Raw genomic sequence first — 22,768 nt, 5'->3', positions numbered from 1 at the left:
AAACTCAAATATTCAAATTCAAATTTCATTTCATAGCACAATCATAATTACGGGCCTTAAACCGAGCTTACAAGGCCCTACAAATAATTTGGGAACAATTAGGGACCAATTTGAAACAAAATATAAAGTTTTATAAAAAATATAAAAATTTTAAACATAGGGTTCACACAGCTGTGTGGCCAAGCCGTGTGATACAGGGACATGGCCGTGTGGCCAACTGTTTAGCTTTCGAAATAATTTCATATAGCCGTGTCACAGGCCATCTACTAGACTGTGTTCAATTTGATGTTGGGTCACACGATTGCGTCACAGGTCGTGCCCTAGACCATGTTACATACTGATTTGAAACACACGAACATGTAAAGAGACTATGTGTAGCACACGATCGTATGGCAACCCGTGGCCCAGGCGTGTGCCCCTATTTGTGCCTTCAAATGCAAGTTTACCAATTCATGTTTACTTGGACATCAAACAACTCATTTGCCAGCAATTAAACCTACTCAAAACACGATCAAATCGACTGAAACATGTCAAAAACATCCAACCTAAGTGTCGAACCAATGTGCCCACATTGACACCATAATTCAATAAACAAATACATCCACAAAACATACCACAACAAGTTACAGTCAAGCTTATAAGTTCATACTAAAAACACATACCATAGTTATCATTTCATTTTTGTCCATTCACAACCAATATACCATTTCTCAACTACTTTTAAGAGTTTATACCAACTAGCCAAAACATAGTTATTTCAAATTTCATATTAAAACCAAAAGCAACTATACAAGAAAGCTATTATCAGGTTTAAACAACTTTACGCCAACCTATTATGAAAAGCTCCACACCATATTTAGATTTTCATACCAAACCTTGAACTAGCACATTATTAACTAAAGCATATATTCCTCGCACAAGTATGGAACATACCACTTGTAATATGTACTTAAAACATATACAAGATACTCCTATTGCATACCACATATCTCAAAATTAAACGTTTTCAAAATCTACCAAAAAGAATCTGAATAGTGTGATATTTGCGTTGATCCAATCGCCCTATTCCGCAAAATGTTATCTACATGAAACAGGAAAATGACACGAGTAAGCTTTAATAAGCTTAGTTAGTTCACAGGTTAAAACTATAAAACTTACCGAATAAACATAATATGTAACACCCGTTTCGATACGTCACGGAGTCGGACACGAGGGTTCTCGACCAACTCTCATGTGTCACATGACTATTTTTAACATTTCCGACAAGCTGGCAGATGCGTCACTGTCACCTTAAAATCATATCTCGAGTTCCAGAACTCGAAAACCCGTTCCGTAAATTTTCCCCGAATTTAGACTCATATATCCATCCGTGGATTTAATTCTAGAATTTTTGTCAGGCAAATTGGTACAGTTTATTAGTTAAAGTCACCCCTGTTTCAGGGTTCGACTACACTGACCTTTGCGCATTACGACCTGGATATCTTCTCGTACAGAGCTTCAATGCTCATGCCGTTTGTTTCTAATGAAACTAGACTCAAAGGGGAATCTATACATGTAAGGTAAGACTTCTAATTGTTTCTGGATAATTTATGGTAAATTTTCAAAGTCGAAACAGAGGATCCAGAAACCGTTCTGTCCCTGTCTCACGAAATCTTGAATATCTCTTAAATTACAGCTCATATGGTCATTTCGTTTCGTCCATATGAAAATAGACCCATCAAGCTTCGATTACATAATTTTTTTTTAGCATTTAATTCCACTTCTACTATTTTTAGTGATTTTTCGATCTCACATCACCGCTGCTGTCCGCAATAGCCATCGCAGAGACTATGCCAATTTCATGAATCTTTCCTTGGCCTTACTAATCATCCATCATACATGACACAAATTATTGCCACCTTGTCAAAATTAAGGTTTCTAAGACTCGTGGCTATAGGTTTTAGCATCCCACTCAACCGACCACATAGGCCATTTTCACATGGCTTAAAGTTTACAACCCAAAATTCAACAAAACAAAATAGCCTATACATGCCAAATGTTCTCCTAGATCGACTAAGAAGACAATACCAAGATTGCTCGCGGTGTGATGACTTCGATTGACGGTTCCGAGCACACAAAGGAGACGAGTCCAAGGGACCTAAAATGGGTGACAAGAAAACACCGAGTGAGTTTATAACTCGAGAAGTCATAAGCACTTCATAATTATCCATAAGCAAAATTCATCACAAAGTGAATCAATGAAACGAGGCTAAGTGTTTCATCCATACCGAACTATACCATAGTTCCTTAGACCTTTCGGTTCAATCTCATACATTCACATTTCATATACTAATCAATAGGATATTTAAGGCATTTTTATACTTCAACTCATTTTCACCACAATCATACAATTTCCATCATCACATAGTTTTAAAGCTTACCAAGCCCAACCCCGAGCATGAACATAGTGCCTATTCGCCATGAGCTCAAGGTACTTACCCGATCCGCTGTCCGTGATCAACTTGATAATGTCGCACACTCAGTGCCAATAGTGATGCAAAAGCATATAGTGAGTCCGCACACTTAGTGCTATCTAATCAGCTCGCACACTTAGTGCTACATAATCAAATTCGCACACTTAGTGCTGTACAAATTTTAAACCCGCACACTTAGTGCCAATCTTGTCACCGTGTCCATTTATACCCGCACACTTAGTGCCGAGACCAAACACTTTACGCATTTACTACCTTTGTACATTCAAAAATGTCATCATTCCATACACATACATTTCCATTTACACATCAACTCATTAAACACAATTGCATATATATTATGATCATTTAAATCAATACCAAATATATGCTTAATGACTTACCTTATATTGGATGAAACGATTTCCAATCGGCTACTCGATTATCTTTGCTTTGCCTTTGTTTGATTCTCCCCCTTTGATGTCTTAATCTAGAATAAATACATTTAGTAGTTAAATTTTCTTGCTGGATACTTATATGTATAATTTAATGGTTTTCACTCCATTTCACAACTATCCTTGTTCAAAATATCAAAACCTCAACCAACATTCAATTAATGCTTCAAGGCCGAATGTATTATCACTATTAAGGTAACCTAGTCTCAAGTATTTTTTTATTCTAATGTACAACATCATGAATCAACTCAACCGAATTATCTCTATCACCCGAACTACATGGAAATGTCTAGCTTTGGACAGCATTGAATTTTCAGATGAGACATGCATTAAACTTAACCGAATTTGTCATAAAATTTACAACATTGGACAGCATGTAAAAGCAAATTAAGGCAGCATAATAAGATAGTCACAATTGCACACGTCAACACATATTTGAGCGACCATACCACACCATTTACTTCACCATTTAGCCACGGTTTCAGGAGCAAATTAATCCACACTCACCAAACAAAACTATCAAAATCTTACATGCATGTCGCATGCAACAACAATCTCAAGCATCGCAACACTTAAAACCGAACACTTAGGAAGAAATATAAAATATTTGCAAAGAATGACCAAAAATTCCTCCAAGATGGAAATCACCTATTTGGTTTGCTCTATTGTATTTCTCTATTATTGCTTCCTCTTCTTCCTCTAGTTACAACAATTGCAAAAGAAAGAAAACATGAACACTCCTTCTTCTTCTCAAGTCATGGTAATTGTAACAAAATGAGAAAGGATGAACAACAAAGATTTTTCTTTCTTTTTCCTCAACTCACTGCAATGGGGGACATTCATCATTCTCTTTTTTTTTTTTCATTTCTTTACTACTAGCTTTCTATTTTATTGTTTCCTACATACATCACTAGCCTAACATGTTGGAAACATGTTTCCCTGCCCATCACTCTTGTCATGGCCGCCACTATGCTTGTATTTAGGAAATTTGACATGCAAATCCCTTATTTTCACAACATGCATTATTAGGCCACTTTGCAATTTGCCTAGCACATTTCTAAATTTTCTCATATGAGTCCTACTAACTGAATTCACATAAAATCGACTAAATCGAAGTTTGAAACTTCATACATCCATATTTACACAGTTTAGACAATAAATACCATGTTCAAACAATTTGGTGACTCGGTTTAGCGGTCCCAAAACCGCTTTTCGACTAGGGTTGTTTTAAGGCTGTCACAACTCTCCCCCTCTTTAGAAATTTTCGTCCCCAAAAATCTTACCGGTAAATAGGTTTGGGTATCGCTCTTTCATAGATTTCTCGGGTTCCCAAGTAGCTTCTTCTATCCCGTGTTTGAGCCATAACACTTTCACTAGCGGAACCCTTTTGTTTTGCAACTCTTTCACTTCACGTGCTAGGATACAAATCGGTTCTTCTTCATAGCTCATATTGGCTTGAATTTCAACTTCTGATGGAGTGATTACGTGCGACGGGTCGGACCTATACCGTCGAAGCATCGAGACATGGAAAACGTTGTGAATCTTTTCAAGTTCAGGGGGTAAAATTAATCGGTACGCTACTGGCCCAACTCGTTCGGACACTTCATACGGACTGATGAACCTCGGACTCAATTTGCCCTTACGGCCAAATCTAAGCACCTTCTTCTAGGGTGAGACTTTGAGAAATACTTTGTCTCCAACTTGATATTCAATGTCTTTTCTTTTCAAATCCGCATACGACTTTTTGAATTATCTTGTTATGCAACATCTCGATGTAAATCTTGGGTCTCTATCCGACACGATAGAAGTAGGTACCCCATGCAATCCAACAATTTGGGAGATGTATAATTCTGCCAATTTATCGAGCGAAAAATCCGTATGGGGATAAAGTGAGCCGACTTAGTCGATCTATCCACAACAACCCAAATCGCATCTTTCTTACTTGCCGACACTGGTAATCCAGATACAAAATCCATCGTCACTCGATCCCATTTCCATTCAGGTATCATGATTGGTCAAGTAATCCCGATGGCACTTGATGTTCCGCTTTCACTTGTTGACATATCGACACCTTGAAACAAATTCGAAATGTCTCGTTTCATACCGGCCACCAAAATTGGCGTTTGGTCATTGTACATTTTAGTACTACCGGGTGGACCGACATTCGACTCTGTGAGCCTCGCCCGAATCTTCAAACAAGTCCGAATCCTTGGAATACATAATCGACCCTTGAACGTCAAGCAATCATTGTCGTCAATCTGAAATTCGATTCCTCATTCAAGCACATTCGACTCGTTTAGCGACCAATTCAGCGTCGACCTTCTGAGATTCAAGTATTTGATGAATCAATAACGGTTTGGCCTCTAATTCGACTACTAGCACCTCATCGGGTGAAACGGATAGGTGAGCATCCATCGCTCTCAAAGCAAACAGTGCTTTGCGACTTAAAGCATCAGCCACCACGTTGGCCTTTCCCGGGTGATAATCAATGATAAGTTCATAGTCTTTCAACAACTCAAGCCAACGTCTTTGTCGCAGGTTTAGATCTCTTTGAGTCATCAAATATTTAAGACTCTTGTGGTCCGAATAAATATGACACTTTTCTCCAAACAAATAATGTCGCCATATTTTTAAGGCAAACACTATGGCTGCTAATTCAAGGTCATGGGTCGGATAGTTTCTCTCATGCGGCTTTAGTTGTCTCGACGCGTAAGCCACAACTCGACCTTCTTGCATCAACACACAACCCAGCCCAAGCAAGGATGCGTCACTATAGATGACAAACTCTTTCTTGGGACTCACTGTACTAGCACCTGGGGCCTCGATTAAACAGGTTTTAGTCGATCGAAACTTTCTTGACAAATGTTCCACCACTCGAACTTAACATCTTTTGGAGTAGTTTCGTCATCGGTGCAGCTATCATCGAAAAACCTTTCACAAATCGTCGATAGTATCCGCAAGCCCCAAAAGCTCCTAACTTCGGTAACATTCCTTGGAGGTTTCCAATCGACTATGGTCAAATTTTGTTCGGGTCCACTCGACACCGATGCGGACACCACGTGCCCCAAAAGCTAACCTCTCTCAACCAAAATTCACATTCTTGAACTTTGCGATAATCGCTTATCTCGTAAAATTTGCAACACTAGCCTCAGGTGTTCAGCATGTTCAGTTTCATCTCTCGAATAGACCAAAATGTCATCGATAAACACAACTACGAACCGATCCAAGTATGGCCTGAAAATTCTATTCATTAAATCCATAAATACCGTAGGGGCATTAGTGAGCCCAAACGGCATCACTAAGAATTCGTAGTGACCGTACCTCGTTCTAAAAGCAGTTTTGGGTATGTCCGATTCTCGAACCCTCAACTGATAGTAACCCGATCTCAAATCTATCTTTGAAAACACTGAGGCTCCCTTTAATTGATCAAACAAATCGTCAATTCGTGGCAACGGATATTTATTCTTTATCGTCACTTTATTCAACTGACGATAGTCGATGCACAATCTCATGGTTCCATCCTTCTTCTTCACAAACAATACTGGTGCGCCCCATGGAGAAAAGCTCGGTCGAGCGAAACCTCTATCCGTCAATTCTTGCAATTGAACCTTCAATTCCTTTAATTCCATTAATGCCATACGATACGGGGCTATTGAGATCGGCGTAGTACCCGGTACAACTTCGATGTCGAATTCCACTTCTCGAATCGGTGGCAATCCCGGTAACTCCTCAGGAAAAACATCTGAATACTCACAAACCACTGGTACTGATTCAAGTTTCCTTTCCGTCTCTTTACTCTCAAACACATACGCAAGGTATGTTTCACACCCCTTTTTCACATATCTCCGAGCGGTCATAGAAGATATTATCGCTGGCACTCCTTTTAAATCAGTAGACTCGACTCGGACTACCTCATTATTTATACTCCTCATATCAATGGTTTTCCTTTTGCGGTCCACCATTTGCATCATGTACTGATCACCAATCCATACCAAGAATAACATCAAATTCATCAAATGGTAGAAGCATCGATCGGTAGGAAAACAGATTCTCGAATTATTAGGGACATCTCTTGCACACTTTATCAACGAGTGCGTATTGACCCAAAGGGTTTGACACTCGATTACGAACTCAAGAGACTCAACGGTAGAGTCTTCTTGGATGCTAAGGTTTCACATACATATGAATGAGTAGAGCCGTGGTCAATCAATGCAATCACACTAGTATCAAAGAGAGTAAAAGTACCAAGTGATAACGTCGGGGAGGATGCCTCCTCTCGTGCACGGATGGCATATGCTCTAGCAGAGCACGGTCTCGGATCGAACAACCGTATCAGAGGCTCCTCTCTGATTACCACCCCTACCTCCAGAAATCGTCGGGGGCCTACCTCTATCCGTCGTTCCACTAGGTCTTGCACCTTGCATCTTATTCTTCTCATCTAGCTCCGTGCAATCTCTAATGAAGTGGTCTTTCGAACCGCATCCATAACAGCCCCATAATGCAGACTTACCCCAACATTCACCTAGGTGTCGTCTTCCACATTGGGGGCATTCTAGTTTCTCTTGACGATTATTGCCCACACTAGCTACCGAAGTAGCTCGGGAGTCCGTCAATGGTCGGGCTCTGATAGAAATTCCCGCAGTCGCCCTCGACTTACTAGTGTCCTCCCTGAACTTCTTTACAGCCGAGAACGGAGCTTTACTCGTCGATCTTTTACGATAATATCTTGCTTCAAATTCAGCCTTCTTCTTCTCCTTTCCAAGTTCTTCCGCCTTGCAGGCTCGTTCGACTAGTGTTACGAACTCCTTTATCTCCAAAATACCCACTAGTAGCTTTAAATCTTTATTCAATCCTTCTTCAAATCTTTTGCACATAGCAACCTCATCAGCCACACACTCCCGAGCATACCGACTAAGTCTTACGAACTCATGTTCGTATTCAGATACTGTCATACGGCCTTGCTTGAGCTCCAAGAATTCTTTACGCTTTTGATCGATGAACCGTTGACTAATATATTTCTTCCGAAATTCCGTTTGAAAGAAATCCCAAGTAACTTGTTCCTTTGGGACTATGGAAATTAAGGTCCTCCACCAATAGTAGGCTGAGTCTCGCAACAAGGATATAGCACACTTAAGACATTCATCGGGTGTGCATGACAGTTCATCAAACACTCGAATGGTGTTATCAAGCCAGAACTCAGCGCTTTCGGCATCATCAGTGACTATGGCCTTGAACTCCTCGGCCCCGCGCTTCCTAATCAAGTCCACAGGTGGTTTACTCAGCCTCACAGGATCAGTAACTGAAGGCATTGCGGGCTCTTGGGGTGGAGTATTTAAATTCGGGAATGGTTGGAGCCGGATTGGTTCGGGCATATTGCGCGACCCACTCATTCATCATGGTGAAGAAGGCTTGTTTCGCCCCTTCATCTTGATTATTCGCAGATGACTGAGGCTCAACCGGCGGTGTCCCTTGCGCAGGAGCAGCCGCTACACTTTCAACGTCATCCGCCAAGGGTCTCTCTACCCCGGGTTCCATTTGCTAATCAAAACAAAAATTTCAACCGTCAGAAGTCATCACATTATTAAGCACTAACATTTTGGCATGTATAGCTAGACTCACACGCGCTATGGTAGTCCTAGAACCGACTAAACCATAGCTCTGATACCAATAAAATTGTAACACCCCATTCTCGATACCGTCGCCGGAGTCGGACACGAGGGGTTCTCAGACCAACTCTCATGTGTCACACAGACTATTTTTAACATTTCCAGACAAGCTGGCAGACTGCATCACTGTCACCTTAAAAATCATATCTCGAGTTCCAGAACTCGAAAACCCATTCCGTAAATTTTTCCCGAATTTAGACTCATATATCCATCCATGGATTTATTTCTAGAATTTTTTGTTGGACCAATTGGTACAGTTTATTAGTTAAAGTCACCCCTGTTTCAGGGTTCGACTACACTGAACTTTGCGCATTACGACCTGGATATCTTCTCGTACAGAGCTTCAATGCTCATGACGTTTATTTCTAATGAAACTAGACTCAAAGGGGAATCTATACATGTAAGGCATGACTTCTAATTGTTTCTAGATAATTTATGGTAAATTTTCAAAGTCGAAATAGAGGATCCATAAACCGTTCTGTCCCTGTCTCACGAAATCTTGAATATCTCTTAAATTACAGCTCATATGGTCGTTTCGTTTCGTCCATATGAAAATAGACCCATCAAGCTTTGATTATATAATTTTTTTTTAGCATTTAATTCCACTTCTACTATTTTTAATGATTTTTCGATCTCACATCACTACTGCTGTCCGCAACAGTTACTGCAGTAGACTATGCCAATTTCATGAATCTTTCCTTGGCCTTACTAATCATCCATCATACATGACACAAATTATGGCCACCTTGTCAAAATTAAGGTTTCTAAGACTCGTGGCTATAGGTTTTAGCATCCCACTCAACCGACCACATAGGCCATTTTCACATGGCTTAAAGTTTACAACCCAAAATTCAACAAAACAAAATAGCCTATACATGCCAAATGTTCTCCTAGATCGACTAAGAAGACAATATCGAAGATTGCTCGCCGGTGTGATGACTTCGTTGACGGTTCCGAGCACACAAAAGGAGACGAGTCCAAGGGACCTAAAATGGGTGACAAGAAAACACCGAGTGAGTTTATAACTCAGTAAGTCATAAGCACTTCATAATTATCCATAAGCAAAATTCATCACAAAGTGAATTAATGAAACGAGGCTAAGTGTTTCATCCATACCGAACTATACCATAGTTCCTTAGACCTTTCAGTTCAATCTCATACATTCACATTTCATATACTAATCAATAGGATATTTAAGGCATTTTTATACTTCAACTCATTTTCACCACAATCATACAATTTCCATCATCACATAGTTTTAAAGCTTACCAAGCCCAACCCCAAGCATGAACATAGTGCCTATTCGCCATGAGCTCAAGGTACTTACCCGATCCGCTGTCCGTGATCAACTCGATAATGTTGCACACTCAGTGCCAATAGTGATGCAAAAGCATATAGTGAGTCCGCACACTTAGTGCTATATAATCAGCTCGCACACTTAGTGCTACATAATCAAATTCGCACACTTAGTGCTGTACAAATTTTAAACCCGCACACTTAGTGCCAATCTTGTCACCGTGTCCATTTATACCCGCACACTTAGTGCCGAGACCAAACACTTTACGCATTTTACTACCTTTATACATTTGACAATGTCATCATTCCATACACATACGTTTCCATTTACACATCAACTCATTAAACACAATTGCATATATATTATGATCATTTAAATCAATACCAAATATATGCTTAATGACTTACCTTATATTGGATGAAACGATTTCCAATCGGCTACTCGATTATCTTTGCTTTGCCTTTGTTTGATTCTCCCCCTTTGATGTCTTGATCTAGAATAAATACATTTAGTAGTTAAATTTTCTTGCTGGATACTTATATGTATAATTTAATGGTTTTCACTCCATTTCACAACTATCCTTGTTCAAAATATCAAAACCTCAACCAACATTCAATTAATGCTTCAAGGCCAAATGTATTATCACTATTAAGGTAACCTAGTCTCAAGTATTTTTTTATTCTAATGTACAACATCATGAATCAACTCAACCGAATTATCTCTATCACCCGAACTACATGGAAATGTCCAGCTTTGGACAGCATTGAATTTTCAGATGAGACATGCATTAAACTTAACTGAATTTGTCATAAAATTTACAACATTGGACAGCATGTAAAAGCAAATTAAGGCAGCATAATAAGATAGTCACAATTGCACACGTCAACACATATTTGAGCAGCCATACCACACCATTTACTTCACCATTTAGCCACGGTTTCAGAGCAAATTAATCCACACTCACCAAACAAAACTATCAAAATCTTACATGCATGTCGCATGCAACAACAATCTCAAGCATCGCAACACTTAAAACCGAACAGCTTAGAAAGAAATATAAAATATTTGCAAAGAACTCGATCGAAAATTCCTCCAAGATGGAAATCACCTATTTGGTTTGCTCTATTGTATTTCTCTATTATTGCTTCCTCTTTTCCTCTAGTTACAACAATTGCAAAAGAAAGAAAACATGAACACTCCTTCTTCTTCTCAAGTCATGGTAATTGTAACAAAAATGAGAAAGGATGAACAACAAAGATTTTTCTTTCTTTTCCTCAACTCACAAAGAATTGGGGACATTCACCATTCTCTTCTTTTTTTTTTCATTTCTTTACTACTAGCTTTCTATTTTATTGTTTCCTACATACATCACTAGCCTAACATGTTGGAAACATGTTTCCTTGCCCATCACTCTTGTCATGGCCGCCACTATGCTTGTATTTAGGGAAATTTGACATGCAAATCCCTTATTTTCACAACATGCATTATTAGGCCACTTTGCAATTTGCCTAGCACATTTCTAAATTTTCTCATATGAGTCCTACTAACTGAATTCACATGAAATCGACTAAATCGAAGTTTGAAACTTCATACATCCATATTTACACAGTTTAGACAATAAATACCATGTTCAAACAATTTGGTGACTCGGTTTAGCGGTCCCGAAACCGCTTTCCGACTAGGGTTGTTTTAAGGCTGTCACATAATAAATCATTTAATAACAATGTTAATAAACATTAGTCCTATCAATCACAATCAATCAATAGTGAGTTATACAAATAGACAAGTTGTATAATCCGTTCAATCATACAAATTCAATCAATATCAAGTCACGATATACTATCGGAAATCAAGCAAACATTTATTCAATTCAATACTTAAGTCATTTGACCATTTAAAATCTACTGATGAATGATATAACAGATATGGATATGCGGTTATCCACCGAAACACACCAAAATGCTCCAACGAGCCAAACCAACTGAGAACTCACCTTGGCACAAAGTGCCTAGTCCATTGGCTAACATCCCTCCAAAAATACACCTCGGCACCAAGTGCCAAGCTTGAAGGCTTTACATTCGCCCCCAATAACAAGCAAGAAACACTATAAATATAACACGATAGTTTGCAACAAATGCTGGACTTCGGTATATTCAGTGGATAGGAATAAATTAGGAATCATCATCTCATCTCAAGTCAGACCCATACAATGCGCAATATAACCTATTGACATGCCAATTATATCCTATCCTATGTTCATCTGAGTTCGATATACAAAACCGCATAATATCTTACGATTCAGTTACTTTTATCACCTTGAATCATCTTTATGATTATTTCATTAAAGATATATAAGTATTCACAAATCATAATTCACAAGTCAATAAAATATTGCAAATTATGCTAGATTAAACTGTATGAACTTACTGAGGCTAAACAACAAATATGACAATATCAAGGGTTAATCAGTAATTTTCTCTTTTCTGCAATTACCTATCGGTTCTTGATCTATAAACTAGTTTATTTCAATTTACTAGCCACAATTTCATATAATATTCAATTTTGTAAAAAACCCTTCCCATTTACAATTTTTCATAATTGCCCTAAACTTTTACACTTTATTCAATTTAGTCCTTAATATTAAAACGAGTCTCTTTTCACAATTAATTCATAAAACCGATTTTTACCGAACCTTTAACCATATAAAAACAACCTGTAAATTCTAAAAATTTCAATACAACCCTTCCAAATTTCACATGCTTTTAATTAAATCCTTTAACTTAAAAACTATACAAATTACTTTACAAACTAACTCAAATCACCACCAAAGCTCAAACCCAAGCATGCACGTCAAGAAAAATAAAAGAACATCAATGGAAAAATTTATAAACTTTAACAGTATTTCAAAATAATTCCTGGACTAGATAAATCAAGTTACGGCGATCTCGAAAACATAAAATTTACAAGAAACCAATAAAAATAACACTTATATATATGAATATATACTTGGTCGAAATTCAAACTTCTCTAATGGAGTTCTTCCTTCTATTTTGGTGAAGAAAAAAAAAGAAAAGAAAATAAAATAAAACAAAGATGATACTTACCCACTTTTACTTTTGTTTTATTATTAATCATAACATTTTAATTAAATTATAACATATATTTACTACTTAACTTAATGAAAGCCCACCACTAATATACCTATGACTAAATTTCCATATAAAACCCTTATACCTTGACTTATACTCAATTAACCTAATTAACCTTTTAACAAATGATTTTTGTAAATTTTACAATTTGTTTTTTTTTAATTAGTTATCAAATCACTAAAATTTTTGATCAAGCTTCAATATATTTATATAGTAACTCTGTAAATATTTAATAAAAATATTTACAATTTTAGTTTACAAAATGAGATCTCGATACCTTATTTTTCAAAACCACTTGACGTTAACTAATCATTCAATTAGTAAAAATTATCATATCAAAATTCTACATAATACCATATTTGACTCGTAAATATTAAACAGTAGTATTTATGGACTCACTCGTCGAGTTTATAGTCCTGAACCACAATTTCCGACACCACTAAAAAACAGGTTGTTACAGTCCATTTAGTTTATTTAATTCCACAGCTTTTAAATATTTAAGCTTTGATGTACACTAATATATTTGTAAATTTATAACACACAAATATTAAATCTATACTAATATATAATATTTTAATGTAAATATTCTTTTAGTCGAAACCAAGGTATCCACTACTGGTAGTAGTGACTAATCTCTTCGCCACAAGTTCTATCCAAAGAGGTAAACAGCTGAGCATGAAATGTGCTTCATTCCCATGAGTGATTTTCGAACCTCCAATCACATGGTTAAGAGGTTAGGTGAGCAATCAGTACACCACACCTCGTGGTTACTATAATGTAAATATTAAAAAAATGTTATATAACCTAAATATAAAATTGTAATAAATGAAAAGTATATAAAATTATTAAATATTAAATTTAAAATATAAATATTTTTAAAAAATTAAAATATATGGAGGGCCTAAAATGAACTTAAATTTACAAATATGAACAAATTTGGATAAAAGTTTAGACACATATTTCAGGCTGAGTTGGGTCGGACCTAGTCCATGAACACCTTTAGTGTCAGATGTGTGGTCTCATTAGTGCGGGCTAGTGAAATCTTAAGCTCGTAAGTGTCTTAACTCACAAAGTGTTCTCTTTAGTCAAAGGTGTTGACTTATGGGTCTTGTTCTCATTAGGTAAGCTTGTAAGATATAAGAATAACAAATTATAGCATTTAAGAATATTTAAATATTTTATTTTATTTTATTATGAAAATTTTATATATTATTTATAAATATAATATTTTTATACTCGATTTTTTTATCGTTGGATCGAACCAAGTTTGGATAACAAAAAACTCATGCAAAGTCCAATTTAACTCGTAAAGGCTATAGATATTTTTTAAAATATTAATAAATTAATTTTATAATTTTAAATATATTTTATAATAAAAATAAAAATAATATTTTATAAATTTTTGCCCGTAACATTCTATTATTAGTTTAAATATATAATAGCATAGTTTCTACGAGGTTGATTATTTGTTTGTGTCAAATTATGGAATAAAAATGTGAAGATTAAAATATGTTTTAAATCTTTATGCACTTTATATATTTGAAATTTAGTCCTCTACTTTTATTTTCAAGAATGTAATCCCTCAACTATTTTAATTTAAAATTCAAGTTCAGTTTTTATCACAATTAAAATTCTTCTATTAAATTTACTGGATTGTATTTTGAAATTAAAAAAATTCACTTGATAGTCATGCAACAAAAAAAAATATTGAAAATTATTATTAGAATTTTTTTCTTAAAACATCCGTTTGAATTTATCAGGATAAAATATTTTTTGTTGTAGTGTTTTTAAGAAAAATTGACATCAATATTTGATTGAAATGAGTAACAATACTAACTATTGACATTATAAAGTAGATGAACCAAATTATATAAAATTAAAACATATATATTAAATATTAAGTTTCAACATAGTATAAGAGCCAAAATTGAAATTTCACCATTATTTTATAATGTAAAAAAACGATACTCAATAGAAATGGGAAGCCACTTGTCAATCTCTAATATTCTTAAAACATTCAAATTATATACATGAAATATTTTAATAAAAAGTTAATCATATTAACTATTTAGACTAATTAATAATATTATAAAAATATAGGGATCAAATTTTGTTAAAAATTAAAGTACAAAGATTAAATCACAAATTTAAACATAATAAAAAGACCAAAATTAAAATTTAACCACTTATCTATAATGCAAAAAAAAAAAAAACACCCTGAAGTTCCATGTGTCAATAGAAGGATCTTCCTTGTATATATAGTCTACATATATATATATATATATATATATATATATATATTTATACTCTTATTTGAATCTTTATCTAAGATGGTGCCACAATTTAATTAGATGTAGACTCAGTTAAAGAAATTACGAAAATATTTTTCATAATTAAAATAATTTACATTATTTGATGGTATTTTAATACTTTATTTAAAATAAATAACTTGTATATGGTGGCATTTAAGCTCATGACGTTTGCATCGATAAGACTTTAATTTTACCACTCAATCAATGTTTTATCTTGAAACGTTTAGTACCTTTTAATTTAATATTGCACATATTTCATTTGCTATTACTATTAATTAATTTTAAATTATCGTCTTCTTTATTTATTATATATTGTTTTTAAATACACTCTTTATTTCGACCCTTTAGCTACATTTGCAATTTCGCAGTTATTTATAATTACATTTATAGTTATGATTACTTGAACATGAATTCATTTGAAATATAGGTAAAATTTTATGTTTGGACTTAATCCATTTATATAAGAATATTTTCAGATTAGTTTTTTTTAATGAAAAATTTGCCTCCTTTCAAAAATTATAAAATTAATAGTAAAAACAAATTTCTTTGAATGAATATTCTTATTATAAGTTTTGATTTTAACATAATGCTTCCTCAACCCATAAATGGGAGGATAATGTGCTTTAACACACTTAAACTTATATCCTCTTATATTGACAATAATACTCATACTAATTGAACTAAAACTCAATTAGTAAGTATAGAAGTTTTGAAAGAGAGGAATATATTTGTAAAGTGAGTGAGATATACATTCAAACTATTGATAAATAAACAAATCTATTCTATACCACCTAAAACGCCTTTTAAACAATACCATCCATTCATTGGTGAGGGAATATAAAATTTTAGGCAATAGATATTATTGTAGCTTAAAATGTTTAATTTATTATATATTTAATTGATAATTTTATATAATTCACAAATTATTCATAAGCATTTTATACACTTAAATGCCTTTCAACTTATAACAATAATAGTCCATCAATAAAGTTACACTAATCTTCAATTTCAACTTTTCTTGTTACATATTGGTACTTAAAATTATTTTGTTACCCAGTTTAACCATTTTTAATAGTATTAAAACAAGTAAAAGCATTGATCCACCATTGAGTGGTGTTCAATGACATTAACCACTATTAATTGTGCATTTTATCAACGGTTAACTATCTACGTGATGCTATAAGAACACGCCTCGTCATTTTTTTTTTTGCTTTTTAAATATTATATATAATATGCTGTTAAGAAATCATATATAATATATAAAAATTCAAAAACAGTTTTAAAAATTTAAAATATAAATATAATTTTTTAAAAAATATTATATAAAAATTGAATTTTTTAAAAATTATATAAAATCAAAATATTATATAAAGATTGAAAATTTTAAAATTATTAAAATATATATAAATTTTATTTTTTCAAAACTCTAAATTCTAAAATTCAAAAATATATCTAAATTTCTAAAATTTAAAACTTTATATATATTTTTGATCAACTTTGTCTATTTTAGAAATTTAGATATATTATTTTGAATTTTAGAATTTAGAGTTTTGAAAAAAAATTATGACCAATTTTTAGAATATATATTTTTGAAAATTAAGTTTTTTTTCAATTTTTAAAAGTTAAATATATATTTTTAATTTTTATAACTTTTTCAATTTTATATAATATTTTGATTTTTTAATTTGTATTTATATATATAAAAGGGTAAGATCAAAAGAGTGTAAAAAGGTAACACTTTTAAGTTTTTGACCAACCTCCTTTAATTTAAGAGTTTACAATTTTGTTTTTATTTTAAAGATCTCTTGCTGCTTCTGGTTTTTTTTTTTTTTTTTTTTGTCAGCTTAAGAAAGTGAAAGATACCTACACCCATTTCTTAAATTCATCAGATGACTACATTACCTATATTGGAGAAGAGGTCGTATAAGGTTATTCTTATAGTAAGGGGTGACGGAGTGAGAAATGATAATGAGGTATGGTGGTTCTTATGTTGTTAATAAATAAAAATAAAACTACTTTAGATTAATTATAGAGAGGTTTCTAATTTTAGTCAACAGTTAAAAAAATGTCACGTCAACAATTCGTTAGTGGATTAATGAAATTTTTAACGACTATGACCAATTCGATCAATTATTTTAATTAGAGTGACTAAATTAATAAAAAAAAATTAGAGTGACTAAAATAGAAACAACGCTATTTTAAAGCGACATGCGGTGTAGTTTACCTTATTAAAAAACAAAAAAAAAGGTGGCATGATACGTTCTAATAGCACAACGTGGATGGCCAACATTAGTCAATAGTGGTCAACATCAATAAATGGTGTTCAACGTTTGGCCAATGGTGGGTCAATATTTTTATTTTAAATGAACTTAAGTGTCATGTGACACATTGTGATTGGTTGAAAGGTGTCACATCTTATTAGCCCCATGTAGCAACCAATTTTTTAGTACCGTTACACAAAATGGGTTAAACTGTGTAGTAAAATGATAATTTAAGTATCAATATAGAACAAAAAAATTTTACATACAAAATGAAAAAAACATCCTTTGAAGGTAAAATTGAGCATTAAGTCTTTAAAATATAATAATATTAACATTATAAATTTAATATAATCTGATTTGATCATTAGAAGTCAACATTCAATTTAAACTTAAATTGATTATACTCAACTTATTTAAATTTAAAAAAAATAGTGAAATAAATAACTTAAATTACTTGAAATAGTGTAAATCAATAATTCTATTTCTCGAAAAATATGAACTTGAAACTCAACCGGAAAACTTTAAATTTGAAACATGAATGATGCACACTAAAGATCAACCAAAAATGGAAATGCGAGGGATTGAGAAAATAAATGTGAAAAAGGCAAATGGGGGGCGGGCCGACAAAACACGGAACAAGGGAACCAAGTGGGGCCCAGGGTTGATGATTGGGATTGGGAAGGGGAAGCGTCTGTGGGCCCCCACTTGTCTTCTTGTCCTCTCCCCCTCTTCCACCTTGTCCTTCTTCCCATGTTTTGTTATCTCAGTGGACTGCATGTGGGGACCCCCCTTATGCAATATACACTCTCTATTTGTATGCAAGGGTTTTTTTTTTTTTACCAGTTTAGTTTTTCCGCTCTCTATTTATTTTTATTTAATTGTGCTTGAATTCATATTTTTTTATTTTTACAATAATAGTAATATAAATTAAATTAAGATTCAATTAATAACGTAATTTATTTTTAAATATATGGCGATGCAATATATGTGATATTTTTATTCAATTGGATAAATATAATACATAGTTGTGTTTTTAATATGCAAAGGATTAACATAAAAGGTTGAACCCAGGAAAATACACATTTTAGAAAAAATCATAACATGTAATAAAAACTTATTTTGAGGAATATTAATCTCGCATGAAAAAATTGATTTTTTTCTTTTATTAAAATTTTACTATTTTTAAGATTAAAATTTGGTTTTATATATAGTTGAGCTTACTCAAGTTTAAGAATTTTAAATGGTAATTCCAAATAGATTAGACACAAAGCAACTTGAGTCAAGTTTAGTTTGATAATAACCCAATCAAATTCCATATATATTTTCTTAAAGAGAATATTTATTTTATTTATCATTATTCTCAAACATATTATAAAATCCAAAATTAAAATAAAAGCTAGCAAATATATTTTCTTATATTAATTTTAACATTTCAATTAAACTTGTACTATCACCTTGTTTTATATATGCATATAGTTTTTTTTTCTAAATAATTGTTAATAAAATTTAAACTTCAGCTATCAATTTTTTTAATGTTTGTTAGTAGTATTTTTCCTTAAAGTTAGAGAAATAAAGGTAAGTATTTTTTATTATAAATTTTATTATGTTTATTTGAAATTTAAATTGAAAATCTTCACTCTTTTTTTTAATAACTTTTAAAATTTATTTAATTAAGGTTTTGATTGAGAATTATTGTTAAATATAAAGTTTATGATTTAAGGATTATTGTTTGTCTACCAAATCCAAAATGATGTGAGCCAAATTCTGTTTGATGCAACCGTGGTCCATAAATTTATTAGTAATTACATTTTATAGAGATTGTAGATGTATTTTTGATTGATTTTATTTTTAAAGATGCCATTATAATCACAATTATAATTAATATATAGTTATAATCATAATCAATCAAGATATCTTGCATAATGTAATTATTTTTGCAATTAATATATTCATACAACTATAATCAAAATTATTCATTATAATATAAAATTAATGAATTGATAATTAGAATATATTTGAATCATAATAAATTTGGATTATGCTCATATATGGTGGAAATTAAACCAAAATAAAATATAGACGGAGAGTCCACATATGATATAAACATATGGTGGAGTCGAACTTGAGATCTTAAAGTTTTGAGATCTTAATCTTGCCATTTAAGGGCTAGTTTAAAATTGCTTTTGAAAAAGTATTTGTGAAAAAATGATTTTTGAAGAGTTTAATTTAAGATTTAATCCTTTAGCATTGCCGCCAAAAAATATTTTAAGAAGATAAAACTCCATTAAAGACATTATGATGTAAAGTAAAAAAATTCACATTTAAATTATCTTTAAATTTGTTAATATTATAATATATAAAATATAACAATTTAAATTATAATAAAATATAAAATATATTTTATTGTAATTCATTATTAATATTTTGATATATGGAATATAAATTTTAAATATTTTAAGCAACTAATATAAATTATTTGTAAATTTTAATTTAAATATATAAACCATATTTTAGATATTAAAATTACATAAAAAAATAAGCTTACTATATATTTTTGAAAGGTAAATTCATTAATTCATTCAATGAATGGAACCATCCAATCTAGGGAAAAATAACAAACACTCATTGTAGATGATGAAGGACAAGCTCCAACAACACAACAAAGGCTTTAGCCTCAATATCAATAAAACATTATAATACGTTGATAATTGGTTTTGTCACAATTCAAACACAACATATCTGGAGTGATTGCAAGCACTTAATAAAACTGAAGACTTAATAAACAATGGAAAAACAAATAAAAATAAAACATATAAAACTTAAGACAACATAGATCCAAATCGACTTGTGAAATCATTTATTATTCTGAAATATTCTCAAAATAGAAATAAATTAAGAAGCTGACGAAGAGCCACCCACTTTCCAAGAAAAATTACTTGTGGCCAGTGGAGTTTTAGTGATCGAAAAGCATCATTATATGTCAATCACGACTTGAGATGACAACAAATATACCTACAAAATAGATCTGTAAATTGAAAAAGAGAAAAGACATGTGGAGTGAATGAGAAAAGAAAGAAAGAAAGAGTTGGTGGGGGTGGGGAAAAAGGTGGGTGATAACTAGCTCCGTCGTTGGAACAAAATATGATAAGCAAATGGCTTGGAGGAAAAAGAGAAAATTTTTTATATTTTAAAATAAATTCTAAAAAGGAAAATGAAATGAATTTACATTTTGTGATAATAATTGATGACAAATAGATAATTTAACTCAAAGTAATTTTTCAAAATACAAAAGCTAGAAGTTTGAAAAACACTTCAATACGTTTCTATTTGTGATTTATATAGCGTTTTTAGCTTAAAATGTACTTTTCAAATGCAACCTAAGTCAAGGACTACTCATTACCCTTAATTTGTAGTCTTTAAACTTATTAATATATTATATAGATAAAAGGGTTAATGTATATTTTAACTACAGAAGTTACACACTTTTGTTTAGTTAGAATCTAATTCATACCTAAACTTTAATGAGCATGAATAATCTTTGGTTTTCAGGATCCCAAAATTCCAATAGCTTCTCTCTTTTGTTAAGGAAATCGCAAAAGCGAATGGCAACTAAAGATTTTGTACTGACTAATTGACACATTTGAAGAATTTTTTTTACAAATTGAGGGAGGAGAATTATATCAATATGATTTCAACTTTGGTCAATGAGGTGTGAACAAGAGATTTTAAACATTGTTCCTTTATGTTGTTAACGGCATATTTGAATATATCATTTTGTAAAATAGTTATAAAAGTGTTGTATAATTGAGGGAAAAAGAAGTTCAGTAAAGACTTATGTTATATACTTACACAAAAGGGACAAAAGAAATCCAATTTTTTTCTCTAATGAATTTTCTTACCTTTTACTTTCATTGAGGGTCGGGGCTTGAGCGGTGGAGCAAGGCAACATCAACGGAGTTTAGCAATGATGATGGTGATAGTGCGGTGAGAAGAAGAAATGAGGGAATTTTTTAAACAAATATTTTTTAATTTTTAAATGTATTTTATTTATTTAATATTAATAGAAACAATAAATGTAAAATAATTTTAATAGATGTTAAGAATGATAAATCTAATGGAGTTAACCTAAAATCAATAAAAATATCAATTTGATTAATAGTTTTATTTAATCAAATTACGTGAAAGTTATCAAGTTTAAGACATTAACCTAAATAAAATAAACAAACTCTTCCATGTGTGTTTCACTTGTGCTTTCCAAAACACCTTTAAAGGCATAAGTTATATTATATAGATAACTTTTGCTTAGCAAAAGTGCTTTTGAAAATAATGTTTTAACTCAAACGTAAAATTATATTTTATTTGTGTTTATTGAATTTTTCTTTTTTACTTGTTTAGCTTTTTCATTGAATTATTAATTTTTTTATAATTTTATGAAAATATTTATTTTATAATGATTGAATCAGGTCGATAGTTTTACCTATTCCATCACTAGTTCGATTCTTACAACAACAATAATTTATAACTTTTTGGTTTAGAAAATCACTTTTGAGTCAAAATTAAGCTTTTAATTCTCATTTTCATTCAATATATATTTTTTGAATATTTATATTGGGTATACAACTATTTTTCTTTTAAACTCTATTTCAAACATATAACATTATATATACTTGCTTTTGTAATATTTATATTTTAATATCTAAAATATTTTAGATAATAAATAATAAATAATACCATTCCGGACGTCAATAATACTTTTTGATGATGAATAGTAACTTCACGAAAATACGAATGGTTTTTTGGCATCTTCTAAGTAGAGTTGTTCATGGGCTCATCCAAAAATTGGGAAGGTTTGGGTAAAAATATAGGCTCAAAAATTGAATTTGGAAAAAAAAATTTGTATAGAATGCAGGATGAGCCTTAGGTAAGGTCTTTTTGTCCCGGGCCTAGCCTGAATTTGTAAAAAAAACTATTGTTTTGCTGTCATTTCACTATTATGTTACTACTATTTTATTGTTATTTTTTGGATATTGTATGACTGTTGTTTTATTGGTAATTTTCCTACTATTTTTGTAACACTCCAAACCCGGACTAGACGTTATGGCCAAATCTGGAGGTGTCACAAAGAATAGGTTTTATTAACAAAGTTTATACGATAAAACTATTTTAGTTTTTCAACTC

The sequence above is a fragment of the Gossypium arboreum genome, chromosome 5 (assembly GCF_025698485.1).
Source record: "Gossypium arboreum isolate Shixiya-1 chromosome 5, ASM2569848v2, whole genome shotgun sequence".
NCBI lineage: Eukaryota > Viridiplantae > Streptophyta > Magnoliopsida > Malvales > Malvaceae > Gossypium > Gossypium arboreum.
This window is presented reverse-complemented; position numbering follows the sequence as displayed.